The sequence below is a fragment of the Phacochoerus africanus genome, chromosome 8 (assembly GCF_016906955.1).
Source record: "Phacochoerus africanus isolate WHEZ1 chromosome 8, ROS_Pafr_v1, whole genome shotgun sequence".
Classification (NCBI taxonomy): Eukaryota; Metazoa; Chordata; class Mammalia; order Artiodactyla; family Suidae; genus Phacochoerus; species Phacochoerus africanus.
The window spans coordinates 127,245,320-127,261,764 of NC_062551.1; positions in this window are offsets into that span (position 1 = coordinate 127,245,320).

The window sequence follows — 16,445 nt, forward strand, 5'->3', positions numbered from 1 at the left end:
GATTTTTTTATTTTTTAAGACGTTTTTCTCTCTCTTCTCCTTTCCCCTCCCCCCCACTTCAGAAAATTCTCTCAAAGAAACAGACACATCCTGTGAGACAGTCTTTGGGTGCCTATGATATCCTCTGCTAGCTATCTGCCCCCCCAACACACACACACACACACACACACACACACACACACACACACACACCTCACTTTTCAGAGCCTCTGGCACAGCATGCTGCATTCAGCACCCAAGATTAACTATGCAAGGAAGTTTGCTTTCTGTATCTCTTCATTGCTGCTCTTAGTCAGCTTCTGGATTTTTTCTTCTGCTCCATGGAGCCCCTTACTCCACTGAATTTCTACTGTATATATGATACATATTATCCCTGACAACTCTTTTTCTCAAATGGATTTTCTCAGGCCACTTTTTCTCCCATAGATCCCTGCTGTTCACAAGTTGATCATAATCCAAAAATCTCATCACTTGGAAGTTCTTAGCAAACTTGTAAATTAGCCTATCCCTATATACAGAGTTAAAATGAATATGAAGGAACCCATACTTGTGCCCTTCTTTGAATATTTTGGAATTATTTTTTAAAATACCAAAGAATCAGGTCACAAAATCAAAAGTGAAGGTGGAGTCTTCTGAAAAGAATCAACTACAGAATTTTCAATCATTTTAGAAGAGTTCAACATCAGACTAGAAAATAAGTATATAAGTAAATAAAGGAGGTAGAATTTAAGAAAAATTTTCTTCTTTCAAACTAAAGTTTGATGAACCAGGTGCTGAAACTTCAGGATTATTATGAGAAGTGTTTGATAAAAACTTAAAACATGCATCTCCTAGATTTTTATATTTTAACATGAATACTGAATGGATTCACAATTTACATAAAAAATTTATAGAAATCTCAGTTCTACCATTTACTTAAAAATCATCCTCCAAGTTAGCTTAACATTAAGCTATTATATATCTATTCTGTCAAATTAAATCCATAGTCTACCATGAGTGGTTTTAAATTTCTTAGACCAAATTGACTTTACTTGGACAGACCTCATCAAAGTCTTTTTTTTTGTCTTTTGTCTTTTTAGGGCCACACCCATGTCATATGGAGGTTCTGAGGCTAGTGGTTGAATTCAAGCTGTAGCTGCCCACCTATGCCACAGCCACAGCAATGCCAGATCTGAGACATGTCTTCAGCCTACACCACAGCTCAGGGCAATGCCAGATCCTTAACCCACTGAGCAAGGCCAGGGATCAAACCCATGTCCTCATGGATACTAGTCAGGTTCATTAACCACTGAACCACAGTGGGAACTCAAGGCCAAAATAATTTTAAACCAGAAAAGTAAAGGAAAGACTTTAAACCCAGCTTACCAGGAGAACAAATCCACTATTCCATTAAAACAATTTTTGGATGCACATATATTATTTTTAATTTAAATTTACATAGTATTATATGCAATGCATAATCATTTCTTAAGTTATGATAAGTAGGCAAAATTAATTGAGTCAATATTTATTACCTTCAATTGTATTGTAATAATAATTTCAGGAGGATCTTGAAATATATAGGCTAATTCTCTTGCAAGAAATAGCCATACATAGATTTTTTTTTAAATCTCTCTCAACTATTTAACATTCTTTGTTTCCTTGTCTTGTTCCTTTGTCTGAAAGCTACTTCTTTGTCATCTCATAATGTCTACCTTTCTGTTTATTGCCCCTTGACAGTAGGTATGTAGATAAAGTAGCAGGTACCCAGGGGGTGGTAGAAGTTCACATGTACCCAAAGCACATGTTGGGAGCAGTGGTATCACACTACCTCTCCTGGAGCTTGGTGGATGTTAGGGATGTGGTCTGTGAGGCAGGTGGCAGCGGTTCAATGTTCACAGGATTGCTTTTGTAGCACACAGGGGCAGCAATACCTCTTGAAGTCCCCCTTGTTGCCAGTAGATTTCAGGACTATTTCCTGTAGCTTTCAATGGCAGTGGTTGCTTCTACAGCCCCTCCTTTTTCTGAGAAGGCTCTAGGGACTGCTCTATGTAGCTGTAGGGGCAGGTGCTGCCATTTTACCTTCACTCTCCTTGCTTGGCCACTCTAGGAATTTCTCTCTATAGTCCCAAGGGCAGGGTGCTTCTCCCTAAATTACTAAAAGACTGTCTCTTTGGCTGCAAGATGTGCAATTCTGGTGGTCCCTCCCCCTGTCTGGTAGCTGGTAGGAGCTCTCTGTAGCCTCTCCAGGTCAGAATGTGCACTAATGGACCTCCTACTGCTCCCTTGATATAGAAGGAGTACCACTGGCATGGGCCCTCACAGAGCCACTAGCAGAGGCCCTATATTTTGTGCTCTTCTCCTGCAGGGCAGCATGCACCTCTGGCAGTATGTATGCACTTCAAAAGCATGCACTTGGCTCTTTTTGGTGCAGATTGGGTGCTAGTGTGAACCCCTGCATAGTCATTTGGCAGAGCCATGGAGCTTATGTTTTTCCTGGTCATACAGTTTACAACTTCATTATGGATTGCGAATGGGCAGTTTGGAACTAGTGCTGATAGAGTGAGCCCTTGAAAAACCACTGGGCAGAGCCATGGAGCTTGTGCTTTTCCTGGAAGGACAGTTTGTGGCTCCTGCAGGGTAACAGTGCTGGCAGCTCTTCTGGTATGGGATGGGTGCCATTAGCATGAGCCCCTGCAGAGCCACTGGGGGGATCTGTGATGCTTGTGTTTTCTCTGATCACGCAGTTTGCAGTTCTTACAGGGAATGGGCACTGCTAGCAGTTCTTCTGGTACAGGTTGGACACTTGCAGCACAGGGGCCACTGGTAGGAGCCAGGACTTGTGTTTTTCCCCTAGGTGGTTAGGACTGCTCCAAGAACACTGTAGCTGCAAGGGTAGGGCTGCTTCCCAATTGTTGCTAGGCAGCCGCTATTGCTGAGTGGCTCCCAGACCTGAAGCAGTATCCTGCAGCTTGGGATATGGCACTCAGGGAACGAGGCTGCTGTGGTGGATCCTGCCTCTTCTTTCCACTACTGCCAAACAATTGTGCCCAGCCCAAATGGGTTTCCTCCACTTACACACCCTCAACTGTGGTTGTCCTATACTTTAGTCCCTCCAGGCTATATCTATGCAGGCTAACCCAGGATTTTTCCCATGTAGCCAGCCCCAGTTCTCTCTTTGATTCTGATCTCTAAGGCCTGGAGTTTTAGATCCTGACACCTGCTGGCATCTGCATACAGTTGCTGATAGCACCGATCTTTTCTGGAGAATTTTTTCCATTTTAAATGCTTCACATCAATTGTCTAGAACTCCTCCTTCTTGACTGGTGGATGCTGTTGGGGGAACTTCCCAGGGTTCAGGAGCTTTTCCTCTTTCCAGCTCCTTCCTGGGGGATCAAGTCCCATCTTGCTTCCTTTAGCTTCATTTTCTTCTTTCTTTTGTCCTATCTGGTGTCATGAAGTTTTCTTGGTCTATCATAATCCTGAGGTCTTTTGTCAGCTTTTAGTAAATTTTATGTGTGAATAGTTCCACATATAGATGTATTTTCAATATATTTGTGGGAGTAGGTGATCCTCAGGTCCTACTACTCCACCGTTTTCTTTCTTGTTATCAGTTATAATTTTATATTAATTTATGTTACTTTTTCTTATAACTTGTTTTAATTCTTTCTTTTTTTGCATTTTGTGTACTATAGACTTGCAAGTGTAAATTTAGTGGTATAGTGATAACTGAGTTCAAATAACATTATGAATAAATTTTGATCACTGCATTTGGAGCACATTGACACATGTTTTGGGATTTTATTTGACTTGTTTACATCCTCTATTTAAAGTTGCTAGATAACTAAATTTCTGTTTGAAGAAGTCTAGAAGACAAAATAGTTTTTGCTGTTGGATCACAATTTCATGGCAGATTAGATGGATTTTGTCATTATTGATAATAAGGCAAACTCCCTTATCTGTCATTCTTTGCCTGACAAATTGGTAATTATTTCTTTTGGTAGATTCTTCATTTATTTGCTATATTTTACTACCTTTTCTTTTTTATAGAAACATTTAATACCTTTTTACTCCAGCCACTACCTTAAGTCATCAATATATATTCAGTCAACTGAGTTTAATTAACTTTAAATAAAAAAGTTTTAAACTTATATAGGACAAAGTATTGTGTCAGTAGAGGAGGAAAACTTGTACATAAGTCTGGGTAGCATAACTTAATCCTGACTTTAATATTAAATTTTGATTAATTAAATGTTTTTAGTTTGGATAATAAATCATTCCTCTCAATTGCAGGTTGAGTTCAAAACAGCTTAAGGATCATCTGTCTTTTCAAAATAGAAAACTTTTAAAATCCAAATTAACTGACATATGCTAGATTTCTTTTTTTGAAACTGTTAAAAATGTGTTTCAGGAGATGAATGGCCTGGTCAAGGACTCTGGGAGAAGTTAGTCAATGTTATTTGAGGACAACCAGGTTCTATCAGCTACTCTAGAATTAAGAATGATCCTGTTGCAATAACACAACAGGGGACATATTAGTGTAGGTTCCATAAAGAATATTTTCTGTAGTTATTTGTAGTGTGAATGATAGCCACTGGAAAATGATAATCAAGCACCAAGTTCTTGACAGGGTAGTAAACGATCAATCCCATCTACCCCTTAGGATGAGCTGGGTTACAACTGCTACAATTTAATATCATTTTTTGCTGCATGTCTTCACACCAGGATCAGGCTGTTTTCTATGTCGACTAATAACTTGACACCATTGAAGAAACAATGGGATATTTACTGTAAATAGAGACAGACTCACAAAATGGTAAAAGAGTTAGGAGTTTGTATATATTCCTAAGCCTAAATATATAGCCTTGCCATTTCTAGGCAATAGCTAAAAATTCCAGTGTAGAAAAGAGAAATCAAGCTGACTTACAGATAAAACACAATTAAAGGAGTTACTGCTGTGGCATAATGGGGTCAGCATCGTCTCTTTAGTGCTGGGATGCAGGTTCAATGCTTGGCCCAGCACAGTGGCTGCTCAGATCTGCTCCCTGGCCTGGTAAACTCCATATGTTGTGGGGCAGTTAAAAACAGAAAAAAAAATGAAATAAATTACCCTCCAAAATAAAAGCTTCTAATGTTTAGAAAAAAAAAAAGCATTTAAAGACAGGTAGCATAGAACAAAAATCTCAAATATCACTAAAGACTGCAAAAGGAAATAGAAGGGCAAGAATAGTGTGAGTTTAAAGTATTACATTTCTATAGTCTTTTTTTTTACCTGTTTTAGCCAATCAAAAGTGCTCATGCTTCATTTATTAAAAAAAGGTAGTATTTGTGATGACCATGACTTCTTACCCTGCTTCTTCTTGGCCACAAATAAGTATCCTTGACCTATATATCCTCTTTCTTCATGAACAAAGTTTTCAAAAGCACAAATCACTTCTGTGGTCAGATTTTCCAAAGTGACAGTAACTCCAAAGTGACAGCCTTGTCATCAACTGCTGAGTTTGAAAATAGAACTTCTGCTGTCAATCAGCCTACACAGGAGTAAAATAATCATTAATGTTTATTAATGTTTATTTGGTGCTCACTTTTAAATGAGCATTATTTCAAGCATTTTTTCTTTATTAACTCATTTAATCCCAACAACAACTTATCAACTATGCAGTATAATAACCCCATAATACAGATGAGGAAGTTAATGCACAGAGAAGGTAAGTGTCAAACTTGATATAAACATACAACACATAGATGTGGGAAAGTGATAATTAGAGATAAGCATATTGACAGCAGAAAAAGCAGCAGCTGACAGCCTCATATAAGGGAAAGGCATGCAAGAGCCAAAAATTATTTCCCATTCTCATTGTCCTTACTCTCCCCATCTTCTTTTCCCTTCTCTTCACAGAGCACAGAGTTGTAGAGGGGTATCAGAAAGCTTGCTGATCAATAATGAGAAAGGGGAAATATACATTCTGAAGCATTATATTGTTCCTGCCAGGGTTCCAAGATATAAGATACTGTGTAGGGTATAAGATACCTCACAAAAGCACTTAGGCTTTGTATTCACTAGCATCTGATTACAAAGCATACTATGGCAGGAGAATCTATACAAAGCATGTTGACAGCCTAAGATACAGAATGCCAAAGGGTGTGAATGCTGATGTAGCAGAAGGCATAAATGGAGGAAATGAATAGCACAGTTGTAACACTGGTTATATTGAGAGCATAAGTAAGGGAATACACTGAAGACAATGAAATCCAGATTTCTCATCAGAGAAAGCACTTCAAAATATTCAGTGTAGAGAGAGAAATTACCCTGATATTAAAATCCACATGTATATATACATAAATTACATAGCTCATTTTCTAAATACCTAGAAGCAATGACACCATGCTGGGAATGAGTACCCAGATATTGGTTTCTAAATACCATTTGGGTTCTTTAGAGAAATATCCTAGGACCTTGAGAGGGAAAAAAAAAAGAAGAGATTAGAAAAAGGTATTGCAGCAGATGCAGAAACATGTCAAAAAAGACACAAGAGCCAGCTTAAAGGGACTACTTCTGGCCAAATATTGAATGGTTAGAGAATCAAAATAAATACTAATAGCAACAGATAAAATCATTTAATGAAATAGATACTTATGAGTCCATACTGATATAAATAAATTGTGAGTAAATTTAATAGGAGGGAAATGGAAAACTCTTATTTGCAGTAAAAAGCCCATAATAAATATATAAAAAAGAAAATATATAAAAGGATTAAAATTGAAAACCAAAGTTTGACAATCACCACACTGTAACTCCTTGAGGCAGAAGCTGACAACAGAAGCTAAAGCTAAAGAACAGGAGATTGTTACATTCTAAGAAAATACTCATCATTTGCAACAGAAAAAAAAATGAGGCATTCTCATCATGGCTCAGCAGTTAATGAACCCTACTAGCATCCACGAGGATCCATGTTCCTTCCCTGGCCTTACACAGTGGGTTAAGGATCCAGCATTTCTGTAAGCTGTGATGTAGGCAGCAGATACAGCTCAGACCTCTCATTGCTGTGGCTGTGGCATAAGCCAGCACCTACTGATCAAATGGGACCCCTAGCCTGGGAACCTCCATATGCTGCAGGTGCATCCATAAAAAGACAAAAAAAAAATTGAAGTTATAGTGGGGCAGACAATAACAGTGACAAGCATTTATGGTTAACATTATTACATGTATGTGTAACTGGGTCACCATGCTGTACAGTAGACAAAAAAAAATTGTTTTGGGGAAATAACAATTAAAAAATAAACAAATAAATGTAAAAAATTAGTGTTGGGGACAGATGGATGGATGAACCTGATATGAAGCACTAGGAAGAACAAGTTCTCTCTCTCTCTCTACTGCCAAGAAAGCATGGCATGGGTATGATCATAAGATAATATTGAATAATCAAATTAAAGATCATCTTACAGAATTTAAGACCTATATACTAAATGTCTAAGACATTAAAGACAAAGACATGTTGAGAAACTACTGTAGTTTGGAGAAGTCTGTATTAATATAATGATAAAATTAATGGGTGTTCCTGAATGAGAAGCTCCACCAGAAAGAAAAAAAAAAAGAGCAATAAAATTGGATAGCAATAGTGTTTTCATGTTTATTTCCTGATTGGGAAAATTGTATGGTGGTTAAAGAGGATATTATTCCTCTTAGGAATATAATAAATACCAGAATATTTAGAAGTGTTGGGGAGGCAGGTTATGGAGAAAATGCATAGAATGGAAGTTTAATAATTCAGTGGAAATTGGAGGGGTTTTTGTACTATAATTTTTTAAAAGACTGAAATTAAAACAACTATAATAATCCTACTCCAAAATTATAAATTTATAACAAGAAAGTGTTGTTTTAAGTATATAGATAAATTTTGCTCTATGCTTAATAACACTGAGGAATATTATTGAATCAACTTATGGTAAACTGATAACTATAGGAATGATATTGAGTCTGGAAGTTCAGTAAGAAGGCTAAATATTGTACTATGTTTAAGAAATTCTCACTAAATTTTTTTCAAAGAAGAGATTTTTTACGAAAGAAACTTCATTTTTCAAAGGAAGCTTCAGTTATCTTGACAATAATTATAGAGTAGTTCTTCTACAATGATAATGAATAAATGGCATTATAAGAAAGGATAACAATGTAATAGATTGTTTATACAGTAAGACTACAAACTGGACACATGCATTCTTGAAGGGTACTCCTTGGGCTGCCTACCGATAAGAGAACTATTTGGAATGCTCATTTAAAAAAAAATGAAAAATAGGCAGAAGACCTAAATAGACATTTCTCCAAAGAAGAAATATGGATGGCCAGTAAGGACATGAAAAAAAATGCTCAGTGGAGTTCCTATCGTGGCGCAGTGGTTAACGAATCTGACTTAGGAACCATGAGGTTGCGGGTTTGATCCCTGCCCTTGCTCAGTGTGTTAATGATCCGGCATTGCTGTGAGCTGTGGTGAGGGTCGAAGATGCGGCTTGGATCCCACATTGCTGTGGCTCTGGTGTAGGCCAGCAGCTACAGCTCTGATTAGACCCCTAGCCTGGGAACCTCCATATGCCATGGGAACAGCCCAAGAAATGGCAAAAAGGCTTAAAAAATGCTCAGTATCAGTAATTATTAGATAAATGTAAATCAAAACTACCTCACATTAGTCAGAATGGCCATTATTAATAAGTTACCAATAAGCTGGAGATGGTTAGGGAAAGAGGAACCCTCCTACACTGTTGGTGGGAATGTAAATTGATAAAACAACTGTGGAAAACAGTATGGAGATTCCTCAGAAAACTAAATATAGAGCTCCCATACAATCCAGCAATCTCACTCCTGAGCATATATCCAGATAAAACTATAATTCAAAAATAAGCATACACTCCTATGTTCATTGCAACACTATTCAGAATAGCCAAGACATGGAAAAAATCTAAATTTCCATCAACAGATGAATGGACTAAGAAGATGTGATACAAATGGAATACTACTCAGCCAGAAAAAAAGAATGAAATATTGCCATTCACAGCAACATGGATACAGCTATGGATTCTCAAACTGAGTCAAGTAAGTCATAAAGAGAAAGACAAATACCATATGATATCATATGTGGAATCTAAAATATGGCACAAATGAACATATCTATAAAACACAAACTTATAGACATAGAGAACAGACTTGTGGTTGCCAAGGGAGAAGGGGGAGGAAGTGAGATAGAAATAAGTTTGAGGTTGGTAGATGAAAACTATTACATTTAGAATGGATAAGCAATGAGGTCTACTGTACAACACAGAGAACTCTTTTCAGTCTCTTAGAATAGACCATGATGGAAGATAGGATGAGAAAAAGAGTGTATATACATGTATGACTGTGTTAATATGCTATACAGCAAAAATTAACACAACACTGAAAATCAACATAATCTAATAAAAATAAAACAAAGTGAGGAGTTCCCATTGTGGTGCAGCAGAAATGAATCTGACTAGTATCCATGAGGATGTGTGTTCAATCCCTGGTCTCGCTCAGTGGGTTAATGATTCAGCATTGCCATGTGCTGTGGTGTAGAGCACACATGCAGCTCAAATCTAGCATTACTGTGGCTGTGGCATAGACAGGCAGCTGTAGCTGATATGACCCCTAGCTTGAGAACTTCCATAATGCACCTAAAAAGCAAAAAAATAAAATAAAAAGTAAAAAGCAAAAAAAGAAATACATCTTTTAGATCCATCCCCAAATTACCTTCTGCCCCATCCAAAGGTTTTTTCTTAGATACTTGGAATTCAAAGAATCCCTGTTATGGTGGCTTACCTAAAACCTGCATTATTGAAAAGACATAGTCCAATGGTAAGAGCTTGAATCATTGTAACATACAATGTGTCTATTAGTGGTTTTATTCTACTGTAGAGGTTAGGTCCTCCATCCCTTAAAGTGCCCTGTATCCTTCAAACTGAACTGAGGGGAAGTCAAATCCATATAATAAAACTGTCTAGTATATGAAACAAATATTTTCTATGGATTTTCTCAGCTAAGAAATCTGAAATGAATAGAAGCTAGGTAACTTGCCTCAGGATACACATTCAGTGAAAGGAAGAAATCTAGTCACCAGATCACTTTCCTCTTAGTTGAAATATTTTTCCCATATGAAACATTGCTCTCACTTTTTGAAATAAGTAATGTCTATACATACAAAATTGATCACCCATATATTTTGGGCTATGCCTGCCAAAATATGTGTGGACATGAAAAGCGAATCTCATGAGTTATGCTGTCCCAACTTCCTCTGCCCTACAAAATATATTCCCCCAGGTTCCTCTAGCTACAGCATTTCCTCAGCTGACTCCAGTAGGAAAGGGTGGAATGGAATTCACCTCATTATGTAAGTCACTCATTTTCCATTTTATGTTTATTTTTCCAATGTTTGTTATCCAATTTTGAAAAATCAAGTTAATAGCCAGATCCCCTGAATGCTTTAATTTTTTAAGTTTATTGAAGCAGAGTTGATTTACAATATTGTGATAATTTCTGCTGTACAAGAAAGTGATCAAATATACACATATCCATTATTTTTCAATGTCTTTTCCCATATAGATTATCACAGAATACTGGCCAGGGTTTCCTGTGCTATATGTCAGTTACCCTATTGGCCAATCATTCTGTATAACACAGTGTGCATGTGCCAATCATCCAATGGTATTGAGTGGTGGTCTGCTACCATGTCATACCCCCTCTTATTCTGTATGGTCAAGTTACTGACCATACAGTTCCAGCTTTAAAGACTCAAGGCTGAACTCCATGGTGGTACCCTTTTGTTGCCCATTATTTGATATTCAGTAAGCATCAAATGTTTTTCAGAGATAGCAGTATATTTTATAATCATACAAATTTTATGTATTTCTCTGATGATATTTTCCTTTTCAATTCTTTTATCTGCATTATCTTCTTAACTCTTCTGAAGCCCCTATAATCTAGGTAAGCACATTTTTTTTTCAAAAATTTTATTGGTCAGGAAATAAAGAAATGGATCCTATGATTACAAAACATTTTATCATAGACACAATTAAAAACAAGATCTCTGAATTCCTCTCTTGTTGCAATTATAATACAGGCACAGTACAGTGATAGGACTTAATTCTCATTTATTTGAACTGTAAAAATTGATTACTTGTCATCTGCTAGGATGTAACAGGTAGTGATCATGCAATTATTCTGTTAAGGAGATAGACAAATAAATGGGCAGTATGATAAAGAGCTACATTAAAAGGAATGTGCAGAGGGCTGTGACAGAAGAAAGTCTGAGTGGCTAATACAGGCTCAGGGAAAACTATTTCAAGGTGGATTAATCTTTCCAGAATTCTGAAGATCTAGCAAGTTAGGCAAAACACATGAATGGAAAGAGAAACCCAGGAGGCCAGGCCAAATTATATAATAGGCAGGATAAGTACAGGTTCAGAAAAGCAGTGGTCCAAAATTTTTTGAAACAAGTAATAGTAATTTAGTATTTAAAATATTTCAATCACAGAAAAATAACTTAATTGTATTTCCTTACACAATATATAATACACTCGCATACTTGTAATATATGTATATAGTTATTTATAATTTTCATTAAGTATAATTATATACATTAATTATATATTTAATTATAATGCAATTAACTATTTTCAGTGTAATATTATATATCAAATTTCATGAAAGTGAGGCCACACCATATCTTTCCAGCATTTAAAGTTTCTGAAATTTCTAATTCCATCTTTTTTTTTGTCTTTTGTCTTTTTGCCATTTCTTGGGCCACTTCCACAGCATATGGAGTCTCCCAGGCTAGGGGTCGAATCAGAGTTGTAGCTGCCAGCCACAGCAATGCAGGATCCAAGCCACGTCTGCAACCTACACCACAGCTCAGGGCAATGCCAGATTCTTAACCCACTGAGAAAGGCCAGGGATCAAACCCGCAACCTCATGGTTATTAGTCAAATTCATTAACCACTGAGCCATGACAGGAATTCCTCTAATCCCATCTTATCTGAAGGAGGGAGAATGCACAGGGTATTAGAAAATTAGGAGAGTTTAGTTTGGCTTAAGTGTACACATGGAATCTGAGTAATAGCAGTGGGTAGAAGCAACATTATTTCAGCCTTCCTCATAATCAAAACCCACCTATGGTGTGGAAGAATTTAGACTGTTTTAAAAGACCCAGTGTGTTGTGAAGGCAGCAGAGTGCATTAAGGCCTGGATTCTAAAGTTTGAACATTGCTTCTGTCACTTAATAGCTATGACTCTGGACAATTTTTTTTAACCTCTTAGTGCCACAGTTTTTCTCCTCTGTAAGTTGTGATGATTGAACATGCTAATGAGGTTAAAGACTACACTTAATAAATGCTAAATGATTTATTGCTTGTATTTATTGAAAGAGTCTAATGAAGTGAGAGGTATGATAATATTTGCTTAGAGTATATATCTAGGTTACAGTAGGCAGAATAAGAAATCAGACCAGAATCAAAAAAAAAAATAGAATAATAGGACACTGACCTAGCTTGATAATGGTACCTGGAATAATCTGTGTGGGGGAGAGTTAGAAAGAAATTTTTATAGGCTTTAAGTCCCCTTGAAGGAGATTGAACCCCACTGAAATGTCCCTTTCCCCACCTTGACCAGCCTGGGCTTCTCACTCCCTGCTAGAGAATGAATGTCACCCATTCCTCACCTGGCCACCATATAACCTGTTCCCCATGAAAATAAAGTATCCTGCCCAAGACCAATCTGAAGATCACATTGAGTCTCCACTCAGGTAACATTGTAGGGTATAAAAACTATTTCAGAGTGAATTGGACCCTTTTTTTTTTAACCTCACACACATGAGTTCTCTCTCTCTCTGAAAATGTACTTTCACTTTAATAAATTTAATAAATTTCTCTTCCCCTACTCCTTTGTCCAAAGTCTCTGATCAGGTGACTGGCTAAGAAACAACTGAAAAATTCTGGTCAATGCTACACTCTGATATATACTGAAGGCCCCAATAGCTCACTGCCTTAAATGCAGTAAGTAACTGTAGCCTCTTCCCCCAGCCTTCTCTTTCTGTTACTGTCACTTTAACTCCCACTTCTGGTTGTGGACTATTTTTTTATTTTATTTATTTATTTTTTTAGTCTGCCAAATTGTGTATCTTCATTTTTTTTATTGTTCAAGGTACTTTTTTGTTAAAGTGTGGTTGATTTGTGGTGTTTCTTCAGTTTCTGTTTTACAGCAATGTGACCGAATCACACACAGTTCCCTTTGCTGTACAGTGGGGCTCTTGTTGCCCATCAGTTCCAAAAATAAGGGTTGCATCTGCAAACCCTGAACTGCCCATCCATCCCACTCCCAGGAACCAAAAGTCTGCTGTCCTTGGATGTGACCTATTTCTGTTTTGTAGATGGGATCATCTGTGCCATGTTTTGGTTCTATAGGTAAGTGATATACAGTATGTGTCTTTTACTTTCTGGCTTATTTCACTTAGTAGGAGAATTCTGGTTCCATCCATGTTACTGCAAATAACATTAGTTATTTGTCTGAGTGATATTCCACTGCATGTATGTAGACATCCGCTTAATCCATTTATCAATCTGTCAACAGACACTTAGGTTGTTTCCTTGTCTTGGCTATTGTGATGAACACGGGGTGCACATATCTTTTAAAAGAAAGTCTTGTCTGGATATGTGTCCAGGAGTGGGACTGCAGGGTCATATGGTAGTCCTATATTTAGTTATCTGAGGTACTTCCACACTGTTTTCCATAGTGGCTGTGCCAATTTACATCCTCCCCAACAGTGAAGGAGGGTTCACTTTTCTCCACACCCTTTCTAGCTTTTATAATTTGTTGACTTGTTAATGATAGCCATTCTAACTGCTGTAAGGGGGTACCTCATTATAACTTTGATTTGCATTTCTCTAATACTTAGTGATGTTAAATATTTTTCTCATGTGTCTGTGGCCATCCATATGTCTTCTTAGAAAAATTGTCTATTTAGGTCTTCTGCCCATTTTCCAATTGGGTTGTTTTTCTTGTTGATTTTTATGAGTTATTTGTATCCTTGGCTAATTTAAAGGAACCTCACTGCTTTTCTTCTCTGTCTATAGAGACTATCTCTGAACAAAACCTTAGTCCCCTTACCCAAATATTGAGATATTCCAGGACAATTTCTCCTCCTCTTCCCATGGCATAAGCCATGCTCCCACTGTTGAAGGAAGGAACATTGGGCCAGGGCTAAGTCTATTGTCATTAAGGCCCCCTCCCTGTGGGATGACACCACTTGGGCTGAACTACCTGGCCTAAGATAAAGTATACCCACAATATTAAATGTGGCATGGAGAACTCAGTCTAGGGTGAAACCTACCAGTAGGGGAGCCCACCACACTAACTGGTTAGGGGACACACACCACTAGTCTTGTGTTTCTGTAAAGCAGCTGGAAGCTGTCACAGGACATGCAGCTCTGATCTAGGTTTGCTCAGCTCTCAAGCCTACCAGTAGTGTCCCCAAATCCCTTTGCCACCCTGTAAAAGTCTCACCTGTGGGGCCAGGGATGCCTGTCTTCACAGGGGTTTCCAGGGAGTACATGTGAACAGTCTGGGACCAGGCATTTCTCTGACCTATGGATGCCAGCTCTCAGAGATTATCTGCCAGAGACTCTTCATTAGCTTCCTTAATCTAATATCCTCTACTGCCATGACTGTTATTCCAGATGGTAAACAACCAGTCAGCCCTGCTGAGGAATCTCTCCTCTCCCTGGGTTATCTCAATAAACTACTTTCTCTCCAACTTGACTTTCAAGATGCATATCTCTACTACTACTTTAAAACAAAAAATATAAGGCCTCTGTTTTGTGTGTTTGTACATATCTATATGTGCACTGTACATGTATGTCATTGCCAAAACTAATTCCTAAAAGAGCTCTACTTAATTGGCTTAAAGGAAATTAAGCACTTATGCAAATTCTCAAAATACATAAGATAACTGGCTAGAATTAATCCTAGGTTCACATGAACTGGAAATATTTAATATTAAATTAATGTCTCATTTTAAATTTAATGTTAGATTGTTGATGTAATCAATATAAACATCTTTAGATTCATCAACATTAAATGTAACACCTTTATTATACCTAATGTTTAATAAAAACTAAATAAATCTTGTTATATCTATCACAAAATTGCCAACAAAAATAACTTGGTATAAATAAGAGCTTTTGTGTAAACTTTTATGAATAATGGTTCTAGGAATATCTAAAAATGATCTCTCCAAATATTTGGTAATGTGAAAATTTAGAGTTGTACTGAATTAAGTTAAAGGTTGGAAACTTATTGACCAGCTGGGTCATTGCCAAATAAAATAAGATACTGAAATATTTACTACTTGAACACTGGTTTCATTTTACAGATAAACTTATGGTATGTTTGGTGCCACACCAAGATATTTAAAAATAAAAAGTAAGCTGGTTCAAAATTTGTATTTTGTCTCTCTGTTAAAACAAGGTTGGTTTTCTTACACTATTGTATTCAGTAATAGTGAATTTCTTTTCATTTAAATGACTCCTATTTACTTTTAAGAACTTTTGTTACTTTGGTTGAGTAAATAAGTATTATTTCATGATGATCTATGATTCTATGTGACCACGTGCTTTAAAACATTTTGAAGTTTTGACAAATTTTCTAAATGTAAAATTATGGTTAAAATTCTGACCTCCAACTAACTTGAAATGCTTCAGATGACCCCTGAGACATCTCAAAATATGTACATATATATGTATGTATATATATTAAGCTAACTGTGATTACTTTACAGGTAAATCAGGGAACATTGCCAAATAAGAGATATGGTACATGTGGTAAAATTTTATTTTACTTCTATAAGCAATTAACCTATTATTGCCAGGCTTTTGTCATCCAGATGTTCTGAAAACATGGCAAGAGTCTACTGCTAAATAAAGGAATTAAAAAATGATGAACAATAGCAAAATTAAACAGTCAGGGCTATGGGAAATCCAAGATGGCCATTTAGTTTTTCCTGGCTCCCTGGAAACATAATTCTTATTTGATGGATTAAAACTTTCACTGGCTATAGGGATAATGCCCTCACAAAAAAAATAATGATTAAAAATGTATTTTCCATTCAGGGTATACTTTCTATAATCTCCAGTAATCAAAACATCAGGCAAGATAAACAAAACTAAAAAAGCTAGACATGTACAGAACAAAATTAATTACACAGAATCAAACCTGCTAAATATGATTATAATTTTGCAACTTTTGTTTGACATATTACTGGCTTTTTATCTTTCTTTTAAAGATATAAAAAGCTGTCATTTCAAGTTACTTAATAAACTATGACAATTTGGTGATTTACATCTGTGCGTAAAATTAAAATTTTTTCTCTTCCTGGTCCCTCCAAAAACTGGAGACCTCTGGGTTCTGCAGT